The 15,488-nt window shown below is 36.5% G+C and overlaps 1 long non-coding RNA gene across 1 annotated transcript in view; it reads left to right on the forward strand.

Annotated features, from left to right (window-relative positions):
- LOC129022449 (uncharacterized) overlaps positions 1-14,204 on the forward strand; it is a 119,887-nt gene extending 105,683 nt beyond the window's left edge. The window contains exons 5-6 of the long non-coding RNA XR_008496432.2: positions 9,508-9,570; positions 12,016-14,204. This is a non-coding gene — a long non-coding RNA (uncharacterized LOC129022449). The remainder of the gene's footprint in view (positions 1-9,507; positions 9,571-12,015) is intronic.
- The last annotated feature ends 1,284 nt before the right edge of the window (positions 14,205-15,488 follow it).

Consider the following 15,488-nt stretch of genomic DNA (forward strand, 5'->3'; position numbering starts at 1 on the left):
GAAAAAAATGTGAAATTAAGGAAAAATCTCCTTTTCCTCTTTCTAGAGAAACACTGCTCTAGACGAGTTCTTTACCTCACATTTTCAGATACTTTAATTCACCTCTACTTCAAACTGAAGTTTCTCCATACCTCATGAATTTACTAGTAGTTTTAACCTTCAGCATGTGCAATATTACATTGAGATATCCTATTATTTGACCACAATCTTCTACATTTTTAAATAATTATATAACTATACCTGTATTTTATGTAAAGATATCTATTCCCTGAACCTCTATTTTTTTCATAAGGACTTTTTCCAGTGTGACCTGAACCTTTTCATTTAAACTAGGTGGCCATCCTTACTTCCTCAATTGTTTGAGATTTTCCTTTTTTAATCCCAACAATTTTTTTTTTTTTTTTTTGGAAACCTTCTCTACTTCCTCGTCTCCTTGGAAATTTTTTTCTTACTATGAATCTACAAGTGAAAAGTTGAACAGTATTGAGAGAATAAGAAAATTTGGGGGAGGATCCAAGATGGCCGAATAGGAACAGCTCCGGTCTACAGCTCCCAGCGTGAGCGACACAGAAGACGAGTGATTTCTGCATTTCCATCAGAGGTACCGGGTTCATCTCACTAGGGAGTGCCAGACAGTGGGTGCAGGTCAGTGGGGGTGCGCACCGTGCACGAGCTGAAGAAGGGCAAGGCATTGCCTCACTCGGAAAGTGCAAGGGGTTAGGGAGTTCCCTTTCCTAGTCAAAGAAAGGGGTGACAGACAGCACCTGGAAAATCAGGTCACTCCCACCCGAATACTGCGCTTTTCTGACGGGCTTAAAAAACGGTGCACCAGGAGATTATATCCAGCATCTGGCTCAGAGGGTCCTATGCCCACGGAGTCTTGCTGATTGCTAGCACAGCAGTCTGAGATCAAACTGCAAGGCAGCAGCGAGGCTGGGGGAGGGGCGCCCGCCATTGCCCAGGCTTGCTTAGGTAAACAAAGCAGCTGGGAAGCTCGAACTGGGTGGAGCTCACCACAGCTCAAGGAGGCCTGCCTGCCTCTGTAGGCTCCACCTCTGGGGGCAGGGCACAGACAAACAAAAAGACAGCAGTAACCTCTGCAGACTTAAATGTCACTGTCTGACAGCTTTGAAGAGAGCAGTGGTTCTCCCAGCATGCAGCTGGAGATCTGAGAAGGGGCAGACTGCCTCCTCAAGTGGGTCCCTGACCCCCAACCCCCGACCCCCGAGCAGCCTAACTGGGAGCCACCCCCCAGCAGGGGCAGACTGACACCTCACACGGCTGGGTACTCCAACAGACCTGCAGCTGAGGGTCCTCTCTGTTAGAAGGAAAACTAACAAACAGAAAGGACATCCACACCAAAAACCCATCTGTACATCACCATCATCACAGACCAAAAGTAGATAAAACCACAAAGATGGGGAAAAAACAGAGCAGAAAAACTGTAAACTCTAAAAATCAGAGCTGTTTCAAAACTTTGAAAAAAATTTAGAAAACTTTGAAAAAAATTTAGAAGAATGTATAACTAGAATAACCAATACAGAGAAGTGCTTAAAGGAGCTGATGGAGCTGAAAACCAAGGCTCAAGAACTACGTGAAGAATGCAAAAGCCTCAGGAGCCGATGCGATCAAATGGAAGAAAGGGTATCAGCCATGGAAGATGAAATGAATGAAATGAAGCGAGAAGGGAAGTTTAGAGAAAAAAGAATAAAAAGAAATGAGCAAAGCCTCCAAGAAATATGGGACTATGTGAAAAGACCAAATCTACGTCTGATTGGTGTACCTGAAAGTGACGGGGAAAATGGAACCAAGTTGGAAAACACTCTTCAGGATATTATCCAGGAGAACTTCCCCAATCTAGCAAGGCAGGCCAACATTCAGATTCAGGAAATACAGAGAACGCCACAAAGATACTCCTCGAGAAGAGCAACTCCAACACACATAATTGTCAGATTCACCAAAGTTGAAATGAAGGCAAAAATGTTAAGGGCAGCCAGAGGGAAAGGTCGGGTTACCCTCAAAGGGAGGCCCATCAGACTAACAGCGGATCTCTCGGCAGAAACTCTACAAGCCAGTAGAGAGTGGGGGCCAATATTCAACATTCCTAAAGAAAAGAATTTTCAACCCAGAATTTCATATCCAGCCAAACTAAGCTTCATAAGTGAAGGAGAAATAAAATCCTTTACACACAAGCAAATGCTGAGGGATTTTGTCACCACCAGGCCTGCCCTAAAAGAGCTCCTGAAGGAAGCACTAAACATGGAAAGGCACAATCCGTACCAGCCGCTGCAAAATCATGCCAAAATGTAAAGAACATCGAGACTAGGAAGAGACTGCATCAACTAACAAGCAAAATAACCAGCTAACATCATAATGGCAGGATCAAATTCACACATAACAATATTAACTTTAAATGTAAATGGACTAAATGCTCCAATTAAAAGACACAGACTGGCAAATTGGATAAAGAGTCAAGACCCATCAGTGTGCTGTATTCAGGAAACCCATCTCAGGTGCAGAGACACACATAGGCTCAAAATAAAAGGATGGAGGAAGATCTACCAAGCAAATGGAAAACAAAAAAAGGCAGGGGTTGCAATCCTAGTCTCTGATAAAACAGACTTTAAACCAACAAAGATCAAAAGAGACAAGGCCATTACATAATGGTAAAGGGATCAATTCAACAAGAAGAGCTAACTATCCTAAATATATATGCACCCAATATAGGAGCACCCAGATTCATAAAGCAAGTCCTGAGTGACCTACAAAGAGACTTAGACACCCACACATTAATGATGGGAGACTTTAACACCCCACTGTCAACATTAGACAGATCAATGAGACAGAAAGTCAACAAGGATACCCAGGAATTGAATTCAGCTCTGCACCAAGCAGACCTAATAGACATCTACAGAACTCTCCACCCCAAATCAACAGAATATACATTTTTTTCAGCACCACACCACACCTATTCCAAAATTGACCACATAGTTGGAAGTAAAGCTCTCCTCAGTAAATGTAAAAGAACAGAAATTATAACAAACTATCTCTCAGATCACAGTGCAATCAAGCTAGAACTCAGGATTAAGAATGTCACTCAAAACTGTTCAACTACATGGAAACTGAACAACCTGCTCCTGAATGACTACTGGGTACACAACGAAATGAAGGCAGAAATAAAGATGTTCTTTGAAACCAACGAGAACCAAGACACAACATACCAGAATCTCTGGGAAGCATTCAAAGCAGTGTGTAGAGGGAAATTTATAGCACTAAATGCCCACAAGAGAAAGCAGGAAAGATCCAAAATTGACACCCTAACATCACAATTAAAAGAACTAGAAAAGCAAGAGCAAACACATTCAAAAGCTAGCAGAAGGCAAGAAATAACTAAAATCAGAGCAGAACTGAAGGAAATAGAGACCAAAAAACCCTTCAAAAAATGAATGAATCCAGGAGCTGGTGTTTTGAAAGGATCAACAAAATTGATAGACCGCTACCAAGATTAATAAAGAAAAAAAGAGAGAAGAATCAAATAGATGCAATAAAAAATGATAAAGGGGATATCACCACCGATCCCACAGAAATACAAACTACCATCAGAGAATACTACAAACAACTCTATGCAAATAAACTAGAAAATCTAGAAGAAATGGATAAATTCCTCGACACATACACTCTCCCAAGACCAAACCAGGAAGAAGTTGAATCTCTGAATAGACCAATAACAGGAGCTGAAATTGTGGCAATAATCAATAGCTTACCAACCAAAAAGAGTCCAGGACCAGATGGATTCACAGCCCAATTCTACCAGAGGTACAAGGAGGAACTGGTACCATTCCTTCTGAAACTATTCCAATCAATAGAAAAAGAGGGAATCCTCCCTAACTCATTTTATGAGGCCAGCATCATCCTGATACCAAAGCCGGGCAGAGACACAACCCAAAAAGAGAATTTTAGACCAATATCCTTGATGAACATTGATGCAAAAATCATCAATAAAATACTGGCAAACCGAATCCAGTAACACATCAAAAAGCTTATCCACCATGATCAAGTGGGCTTCATCCCTGGGATGCAAGGCTGTTTCAATATACGCAAATCAATAAATGTAATCCAGCATATAAACAGAACCAAAGACAAAAACCACATGATTATCTCAATAGATGCAGAAAAGGCCTTTGACAAAATTCAACAACCCTTCATGCTAAAAACACTCAATAAATTAGGTATTGATGGGACGTATCTCAAAATAATAAGAGCTATCTATGACAAACCCACAGCCAAAATCATACTGACTGGGCAAAAACTGGAAGCATTCCCTTTGAAAACTGGCACAAGACAGGGATGCCCTCTCTCACCACTCCTATTCAACATAGTGTTGGAAGTTCTGGCCAGGGCAATTAGGCAGGAGAAGGAAATAAAGGGTATTCAATTAGGAAAAGAGGAAGTCAAATTGTCCCTGTTTGCAGACGACATGATTGTATATCTAGAAAACCCCATTGTCTCAGCCCAAAATCTCCTTAAGCTGATAAGCAACTTCAGCAAAGTCTCGGGATACAGAATCAATGTACAAAAATCACAAGCATTCTTATACACCAACAACAGACAAACAGACAGCCAAATCATGAGTGAACTCCCATTCACAATTGCTTCAAAGAGAATAAAATACCTAGGAATTCAACTTACAAGGGACGTGAAGGACCTCTTCAAGGAGAACTACAAACCACTGCTCAAGGAAATAAAAGAGGATACAAACAAATGGAAGAACATTCCATGCTCATGGGTAGGAAGAATCAATATTGTGAAAATGGCCATACTGCCCAAGGTAATTTACAGATTCAATGCCATCCCCATCAAGCTACCAATGACTTTCCTCACAGAATTGGAAAAAACTACTTTGAAGTTCATATGGAACCAAAAAATAGCCCGCATTGCCAATTCAATCCTAAGCCAAAAGAACAAAGCTGGAGGCATCACTCTACCTGACTTCAAACTACACTACAAGGCTACAGTAACCAAAACAGCATGGTACTGGTACCAAAACAGAGATATAGATCAATGGAACAGAACAGAGCCCTCAGAAATAACGCCGCATATCTACAACTATCTGATCTTTGACAAACCTGACAAAAACAAGCAATGGGGAAAGAATTCCCTATTTAATAAATGGTGCTGGGAAAACTGGCTAGCCATATGTAGAAAGCTGAAACTGGATCCCTTCCTTACACCTTATACAAAAATGAATTCAAGATGGATTAAAGACTTAAATGTTAGACCTAAAACCATAAAAACCCTAGAAGAAAACCTAGGCAATACCATTCAGGACATAAGCATGGGCAAGGACTTCATGTCTAAAACACCAAAAGCAATGGCACCAAAAGCCAAAATTGACAAATGGGATCTAATTAAACTCAAGAGCTTCTGCACAGCAAAAGAAACTACCATCAGAGTGAACAGGCAACCTACAAATTGGGAGAAAATTTTCGCAACCTACTCATCTTACAAAGGGCTAATATCCAGAATCTACAATGAACTCAAACAAATTTACAAGAAAAAAACAAACAACCCCATCAAAAAGTGGGCAAAGGACATGAACAGACACTTCTCAAAAGAAGACATTTATGCAGCCAAAAAACACATGAAAAAATGCTCACCATCACTGGCTATCAGAGAAATGCAAATCAAAACCACAATGAGATACCATCTCACAACAGTTAGAATGGCAATCATTAAAAAGTCAAGAAACAACAGGTGCTGGAGAGGATGTGGAGAAATAGGAACACTTTTACACTGTTGGTGGGACTGTAAACTAGTTCAACCATTGTGGAAGTCAGTGTGATGATTCCTCAGGGATCTAGAACTAGAAATACCATTTGACCCAGCCATCCCATTACTGGGTATATACCCAAAGGACTATAAATCATGCTGCTATAAAGACACATGCACACGTTTGTTTATTGTGGCATTATTCACAATAGCAAAGACTTGGAACCAACCCAAATGTCCAACAATGATAGACTGGATTAAGAAAATGTGGCACATATACACCATGGAATACTATGCAGCCATAAAAAATGATGAGTTCATGTCCTTTGTAGGGACATGGATGAAATTGGAAATCATCATTCTCAGTAAACTATCGCAAGAACAAAAAACCAAACACCGCATATTCTCACTCATAGGTGGGAATTGAACAATGAGAACACATGGACACAGGAAGGGGAACATCACACTCTGGGGACTGTTGTGGGGTGAGGGGAGGGGGGAGGGATAGCATTGGGAGATATACCTAATGCTAGATGACGAGTTAGTGGGTGCAGAGCACCAGCATGGCACATGTATACATATGTAACTAACCTGCACATTGCGCACATGTACCTTAAAACCTAAAGTATAATAATAAATAAATAAATAAATAAATAAATTTAAAAATAAAAGAACATTTACTAAATGATGCTGTTCACAATTTTATGGTTTCTAATCTGACTAGATGCTGAACTACCCAAGGAAATTATTTCTCTTTTTTTTTTTTTTGGAGACAGAGTTGCTCTGTCACCCAGGCTGAAGTGCAGTGACGCAATCTCAGCTCACTGCAGCCTCCACCTCCAAGGCTCAAATAATTCTCTTGTCTCAGCCCCCCCGGTAGCTGGGATTACAGCTGCGCGTCACCTTGCCCAGCTAATTTTTTGTATTTTTAGTAAAGACAGGGTTTCACCATGTTGACCAGTCTGGTCTTGAGCTCCTGACCTGGGGATCTGCTTGCCTTGACCTACCAAAGTGCTGAGATTACAGGCGTGATCCACCAAGCCCGGTCTATTTCTCCCTTTTCTGTCATTGCTCTCCTTACTCTTCTTAAACTTGCTACCCTTCTTCCATCTAAGTCAAAGTTTATATTGTCACTTTGACTTTACAAACAAAATACAGAAAATTCATCTTATCTTTGAAAAAATGAACTGCTAACATAGCTGGATTAGCAAATATTCTTTCCTTTTATCCCTTATTTGCAATGGATATGTTGGTACAAATTATTTCTAAGCCCAATACTTATATTCCTGTTCTTAATTTTATCTACTTATCTCCAGAAATTCATCTGATAACTTTCTCTTCATTTTTGAAACCCAGTCTATTCTTGACTTTTAAAAATAATGCAACAGGCTGGGCACAGTGGCTCACACCTATAATCCCAACACTTTGGGAGGCCAAGGTGGATGGATCACCTGAAGTCGGGAGTTCGAGACCAGCCTGGCCAACATAGTGAAAGCCTATCTCTACTGAAAACACAAAAATTAGCCAGGCGTGGCGGCACGTGCCTGAAATCCCAGCTACTCAGGAGGCTGAGGCAGGAAAATTGCTTGAACCTGGGAGGTGGAGATTGCAGTGAGCAGAGACTGTGCCATTGCACTCCAACCTGGGCAACAAGAGCAAAACTCTGTCTCAAAAATAAAATAAAATGAAATAAAATAAAATAAAATAAAATAGTAAAAATAATGAAACAAAGGAACAAAAACAAAAAGCATCAATGTCGTCATACACATGTTATTCCTTTGGCAACTAAATAGCTGCCATTTTCTATTAAATCCATAAATTAATGTAGGAGAAAATGTATGATGCTAAATAGTTCTATCTTACTAAGATTTGCCTACTTCATCTATATATATAGATAAGTAGATGAATGTTATCGATAAAATTACATTGAAACTTGCACGCATCTAATAAATTTGTGTGTATCTAATAATCTAGGTTAAAATAGATAAAGAAAAACTGATACAATTAAAAAAGGGGGAAAAAATTCACTATCATTTTAAGAGATATAGTATAAATTGCTTCTCTTTAAAATTGGTAAATCAACCAGACTCTATAATAAGAATGTAGAAGACTAGGTAGGTGATTAAACAGAAATAAATGGAAAACCATATTCAACAATACTTCATAGTGATTTTGTTGCTAATTACTTTTATTTAAAAAGTTTATGGAAACTGCCTAAAAATTGATCAAAAATTGAATCTCAAATTTTAAACATTGATGTAATGTAGGTCATATATTTCAAAACTCCAATAAAATTAAGTTTGATGTTAGTTTAAACAGTGAGAAAAAAAACCCTTATATGTAGAAATTATGAAAAAAACCAGACACTTCTAAACATCTTATGGTCCAAAGTTACTGTAACAATAATCAGAAAACACATAAAATTGAATAAAATATAAATATTACATATCAAAACTAACACCTAAATAAAACATATTTAACTTTAATTGATTATACAGTAAAAAAGAAAGACTGAAAGTGAATGAGCCAATAACCAAACTTAAGACTCAAGAACTCGAAAAATTAACATAATACAGAATACAAACAAAACTGTATATTATCATCAGAAATTATTTACATGTAAGAAATCCAAAATATAAGAAAAAGCAAAAGATAATTTTTGAAGAGATAAAACTGACAAATCTTTAGTGAGAATAATATGGGAAAAAAAACCACATAAATACACATTGTTAAGAATACAGGCTTGGTGTGGTTGCTCACGCCTATACTCCCAGCGTTTTGGGAAGCCAAGGCGGGAGGATCACTTGAAGCATGGAGTTCCAGACTAGCCTCTGGAACAAAGAGAGACCCTGTCTCTAAAACAATACTTATAAAAAATTAGCTAGGCATGATGGCACATGCCTATAGTCCCAGCTACTCAGCGGGCTTATATAAGCCCAGAGTTCAAGGCTGCAACTAGCCATGATTGTGGCATTGCACTGCAGACTGCGTGACAGACCAAGAGTCCATCTCTACAAAAAAAAATAATAATAACATAAATGCAGGAAGAAAGCGCAGAGACTAGAAACATGAGTGTCAAAGTTGGACACGTAAAAATGTGTATACATTTAATTATATAAATATAAAAATTACACTATCATACAACACACATCTCTATTTGCATCTCTATCTCTATGTCCCTATATTTATAGCTAAAATATAGTTACACATAGCTATAGTTTATTCTTATTATTTGCAGTATTTCTGTTTTATAAGTCCCCACAAACACTGAATTAGCCAATATTGAACTCAGACAAAAATACAGTTAGATTTGTGACCCTTTGTTCACATTATTTTGTTAATCCATCAACACATACCTTTGTTTTATATGTCTCCATTTAAAGACAACTTATTTAATGTATTTTGTTGATTCATTAACATTGAGCTTATAGCCAACAGCGCTGCAACTCATGCCTAGACACAGCTTATCTAACACACATAATTTTACCTTAAGTCTCATTACCACCTTTTGCACTTAGGAACATTACATAGCACTTTAAGCACTACATTTGGGGGCCATCTTAAACGTGAAATTTTCAACAAAAAACACAAAAATGTGAAAAACACAGCTCTAAATAAAGTACAGAAAGGACATTTGCTTGCAGTAAGTGAGCTGAAACAGAAAGGCAAAGTGTCACTGTGTTTAATCTCACTTGGGAATGTATGCATTGTGCAACTTGTATTTTTGGCTCTCTGCAGATATCCATAAATGACCATGAAAGCACAGCAAGTGATTTTCAAGCTGCAAACAAATTTTAGCAAGTAAGTGCATTTGCCAATAAGCAATACATGAAAATGAGAATCAAAAGCATACATACCATAATATGCCATAAGTTTATACACCATAAAATATATCTACACATTTATATCTATATCTATATCAATGTATATGTATATCATAAAAACAACAATTATCAACAATGCAATGAATTTAAGAATACATCAGAAATGGGAATAGAATAGATCAATTCATAGAATAGTCCTGTTGATAAATAACTCTAACATAGTACAAATTATTCTACTGTATGAAAAAAAGAACACTAGTTCAATCATTTTCTGAAGCTAGAGTAACTTAAATACAAAAATGTGACAAGGATAGTCTTAGAATGTAGAATACACTTATAAACATAGATTTTTACACGGTATTAAATAGAAAATAGTTGATCAATACAAACGAAAAGACCAAGTGTGGCGGCTTACATTTGTAATCCCAAAATGTTGAGAGGCCAAGGCAGGAAGATCAGTTGAAGCCAGGAGTGGGAGACCAGCCTGGGCAACATAGCGAGACCCCCATCTCTAGTATATATATATATATATATATATATAAAAGCTGGGCATGGTGGCACATGCCTATAGTCCTAGCTACTCTGGAGACTGAGAGAAGAAGATCCCTTTAGCCCAGGAGTTTATGGCTTCAGTGAGCTATGATTGTGTTACTGCGCTCCACCCTGGCCCACAGAGTGAAACCTTGTCTCTAAAACAAAATCCAAAAACCAAAACCCAAAATAAAGACATTTATTTATTAAATTTTATGTAGCATCAGAATCTTCAGCTGAGCTAGGCATGCTTCATAAAGTAACACCCTTTAAAGCAAGAAGAATCCTGAATCTACTTCTCAACTATTTTGCATATATCTTCTCCAATCCTTTTCACAATCCCCATTATGTCAGTTCCTATTCACCTATTTTTTAGTCATCTCTGTTTATTTTTAGCAGCTCATATTATCATCTAGACAAAAGGTCAAAGACTTTACTTTATCAGTCCCTGCTGTGTTCTGTTCGGGTTTTTGTTTGTAATGTCTTGTCTATTTTCCTTTTAAAATGACAAAATGATAATTCTATATTATAAGGGCATAATAACCTTGAGATTGCCCAATTGTTGTTGAGTGGATAATTTAACAATAGTTGTAGAGTTTTCATCAAGAAAGTGAAAATAAACACAAGCCAGCATCTGTTCCGTTTAAAGCAATACTACATAGATAAGCCACTTCACCTTTTTAATATGGCATTAACATTGGCAACAAATGTTAAGGATGTCATATACACCATGAATTTGAATAAATTAAATACAGAAGCTAATTGACAAGTCTACTTTTTCATAAAATTAATGTTAAAAATTGAGTTTAAGCTTGAGTGCCCTACTGTATTATTATTATTACGTAACAAATGAGTTAGTTATATTGAAAATGTAGGAAAAGCAAACTTTTCCCAACCCCCCTTGCATCAAACATAGTGTCTCCCAACTGCATTAGAAAATGCTGATTCAGGTAATCCCACCCTAACCCCAAATGCTGTCTAATACTGTATTAGGAAACCTCTAGTAGCTTGGAAAGTATTAACCTAGCATTTCTGTTTATATTGCCTTGATTATTAGTGTAATTGAACATTTGATTTCATCTTTTGTAATACATAGCTGTGTGTCTCTTAAAAATATTTTACCAATTGCTTATTCGATTATTAGTGTAATTGAACATTTGATTTCATCTTTTGTGATACATAGGTGTATGTCTCTTAAAAATATTTTACCAATTGCTTATTTTTTCTTGTAGATTTTTCTTTTCTGAATCTTTTTTGTTGAAAATTTTATTCCTGAGTGAATCTCATAAGTTGCAAACATTGAATGAAGTAGGAGTTTTAACTTTATTTTGTTCACATGTGCTGTCAAGTGTTTAAATGCCATCAATAAATTTGTATATATTAAATTTCTTATAAGATTTGTTACCACAGTCCTTATTATAGCTAGTCTTTCAGTTTGTTCTAGTATATCACCATTTAATTGCTTTATAATTAATAGCATTTTTGAAAGAGTCTTCATAAGTCTTCAGTTATTTTCTTAAATTATTTTTATTTTGCAGTTAAATAATTTTCCAAACAAATGAACTAATTTAAAGTGATAATTTTTACTGTTATTACTTTAATTTACATAATAATTTGGCAAGAAATGAATTCCGGTAGACATAGCAATGCATTGTATTTCCTCTGCTGTAGTGGAAAGCGCCAGTGTTACAACTGGAAATACAAATCTCAGGTATGGTAGTGTAGAAAAATTGAAGGTCTGCTAGCTGTCTTGTATGAATCCAAGTAGTTCTGTTCAGTGCTGGAAATAGCTTACAGTGTCATGGTTCCAGGTTCTCTCTTGTTACTCTGTCATGTTCAGCAAACCATCCTTGTGGCTGTTTTTGCTTTCATCATCTCATTCTCATTGCAGGCAAATGGAAGAAGAAAGAGGAGAGTGGTAGTGTGTGCTTTCCCTTTAATGGCAGAACCCAACAGTTGTACACACCACTTCTACCATCTTAAGATGGGTCAGAATCCAGGCCCAATTCCATGTATACGTGGAAGAGAGGCTTATTAAAGTAATCTTCAGTTGCTGGACAGAGTTCCATCCAAAACTACAGTTAATAGGTAAGTTGAGAACTTCCATTAAGTGATAAATGGCAGTCTCTGCCAAGGAAAATATTCTTATATGCCATGCTCATGGATAAGAAGAATCAATATTATGAAAATGGCCATACTGCCAAAAGTAATTTATAGATTCAATGCTATTCCCATCAAGCTACCATTGACTTTCTTCACAGAATTAGAAAAAACTACTTTAAATTTCATATGGAACCAAAAATAGCCTACATAGCCAAGTCAATCCTAAGCAAAAAGAACAAAGCTGGAGGCATCATGCTACCTGACTTCAAACTATACTACAAGGCTACAGTAACCAAAACAGCTTGGTACTGGTACCAAAACAGATACATAGACCAAGGGAACAGAACAGAGGCCTAAGAAATAACACCACACATCTACAACCATCGAAATTTTGACTATCCTGAGAAAAATAAGCCATGGGGAAAAGATTCCCTATTTAATACATGCTGATGGAAAAACTAGCTAGCCGTCTGCAGAAAACTGAAACTGGACCTTTTTCCTTACACCTTATACAAAAATTAACTCAGGATAGATTAAAGATTTAAGTGTAAGACCTAAAACCAAAAAAACCCTAGAAGAAAACCTAGGCAATACCATTCAGGACATAGGCATTGGCAAAAACCTTATGACGAAAATACCAAAAGCAATGGCAACAAAAGCCAAAATTGACAAATGGGATCTAATTAAACTAAAGAGCTTCTGCACAGCAAAAGAAACTACCATCAGAGTGAACAGCCAACCTACAGAACGGGAGAAAATTTTTGAAATCTATCCTTTTGACAAAGGGCTAATATCCAGAATCTATAAGGAACTTAAGCAAATTTACAAGAAAAAAACAAACAACTCCATCAGAAATTGGGTGAAGGATATGAACAGACACGTCTCAAAAGAAGACATTTATGCAGCCAACAAACACATGAGAAAAAGCTCATCATTACTGGTCATTAGAGAAATGCAAATTAAAACCACAATGAGACACCGTCTCACATCAGTTAGAATGGCGATCATTAAAAAGTCAGGAAGCAACAGATTCTGGAGAGAATGTGGAGAAATAGAAACGGTTTTACACTGTTGGTGGGAGTGTAAATTAGTTCAACCATTGTGGAAGACAGTATGGTGATTCCTCAAAAATCTAGAACTAGAAATAACATTTGACCCTGAAATCCCATTACTGGGTATGTACCCAAAGATTATAAATCATTCTACTATAAAGACACATGCACACGTATCTTTATTGCAGCACTATTCACAACAGTAAAGATTTAGAACCAACCCAAGTGCCCATCAATGATAGACTGGATTAAGAAAATTTGGCACATATACACCATGGGATACTATGCAGCCATAAAAAGAATGAGTTTATGTCCTTTGCAGGGACATGGATGAAGCTGGAAACCATCATTCTCAGCAAACTAACACAGGAACAGAAAACCAAACACTGCATGTTGTCACTCATAAGTGGGAGTTGAACAATGAGAACGTATGGGCACAGGGAGGGGAACATCACACACTGGGGCCTGTCTGGGGGTTGGGGGCAATGGAAGAGATAGCATTAGGTGAAATACGTAATGTAGATGGTGGGTTGATGGGTGCAGCAAACCACCATGGCACATGTACATCTATGTAGCAAATCTGCACGTTCTGCACATGTATCTTAGAACTTAAGCATAATAAAAAAATATATTTCTGGGCAGAGGAAAAATACTTTGAAATTTACATTTAATCCAGTAAAACTTCAGTGCATTAAATTAAAGCTTGTAATATAATAATGATAATAACAGACAGCATTTAAAGAGCACCTCATGTGGATAATCAAGTTATTGAGAACTTGTGTGTGTTATCTCTGGGATAAAGACTGCTGCATCCTTATATTCTTATGTATAAACAGACCCTGTATATGTAAAAAAAGGAAAGAGAAAAGTATTTTTAAATGCACTAATTTGTAATTACCACATAAACTATTACTCATGGAAGATTAGTTATTTGTTGTCAGTACTTTTTTTTCCCCTTTCAGAAATGTATTCAGATTTTACTATTGCCTAATATGTAATAAATGTATATTTCCTGTGTGTCCTATTGGGGCTTTCAAATAAAAAATATCTCTTTTAGAAAACATTTTTCACATAGAGCTATATTATGCATCATATTCAAAACCTTTGTAGATATCTCTCTTGAATTATTTTATGAGTCAAAGTTTATACTTCAGAAATATTTCTTTATTTTTTCCAGTAAAGGAGAAATCATTAATAAAGAGGCAAATTTATTAACACTATTACCTGAATTTTTTAGAATGATAATAAATAAATTTGGTAAATATTGATGATTTATTAGCAGATAAAGTCATTCTGCTCCAATAGTGTGACAGTTAAACTTCCACTAGCTCATTTATACTCTGTGGACATATGATTTTCTGCCATATGAGAGAAATTAAATTCTATTATTTTAATTCAGTATTTTGTATCATAAAAGAGAAACCAGATATGGAATACAGAATATGCATATATAGAATAAAACAATGGGGAGTAAATAAGATTTAGTTCAAGACATAAAGAGATCATGTATTCAAACACACCAGTGAGTTCTTTAAAAAGGAAATCTTTTATGTTCTAATTAAAGTAGCAAACTTCACAACTTGAGTTTTTCAGCTCATTTGTTTCCTGACTTCTTTATTCCAAGTTAAATACTCCTAAGGTGGGTCATATAATTCAGTGACCTTTAAAGTAAAATTGAAATATTTAATTTTACTACTCTTCATCTCTTTTTCTCACCACATGCAGCCTATAAATGCCAATAGAATTAGTTGCCTAATTATAAGGAATAAAAACATTGCCTTTTGAAAGATTTCAAATTTATGTATCCTGCTGTGGAGATTTTGCTTGACTACCTGACCTATACAGTCTGTGCTTCTTAAGGAAAGAAAATAAGTGGTCTACTTTCGAACACATTTTGAACTTGATAATGAATGCTACAATACTGCTCTGCTCTATAATCTTAGGTTATTTTATATTTTAAGGGCTTCATCTGGAGCCATTTTACTGTTAACCATAACTATTATATACACTCTTTAGTAAGCTCCATTATATATTTTTTTTTTACTTTTTTCCTTATACAATTTAGTAATATGGCAGAAAAGTAGGCAATAGGAAAATACTAATCATCATTAGTTTACAACACATTGACACACATTTTCCAGCAAGAAAATTCGATTAACAGGTGGCACCAAAAAAAGCTGCCTACCTGGATAACACATATAACACTTTT

This window comes from Pongo pygmaeus, chromosome 22 (assembly GCF_028885625.2).
Source record: "Pongo pygmaeus isolate AG05252 chromosome 22, NHGRI_mPonPyg2-v2.0_pri, whole genome shotgun sequence".
Classification (NCBI taxonomy): Eukaryota; Metazoa; Chordata; class Mammalia; order Primates; family Hominidae; genus Pongo; species Pongo pygmaeus.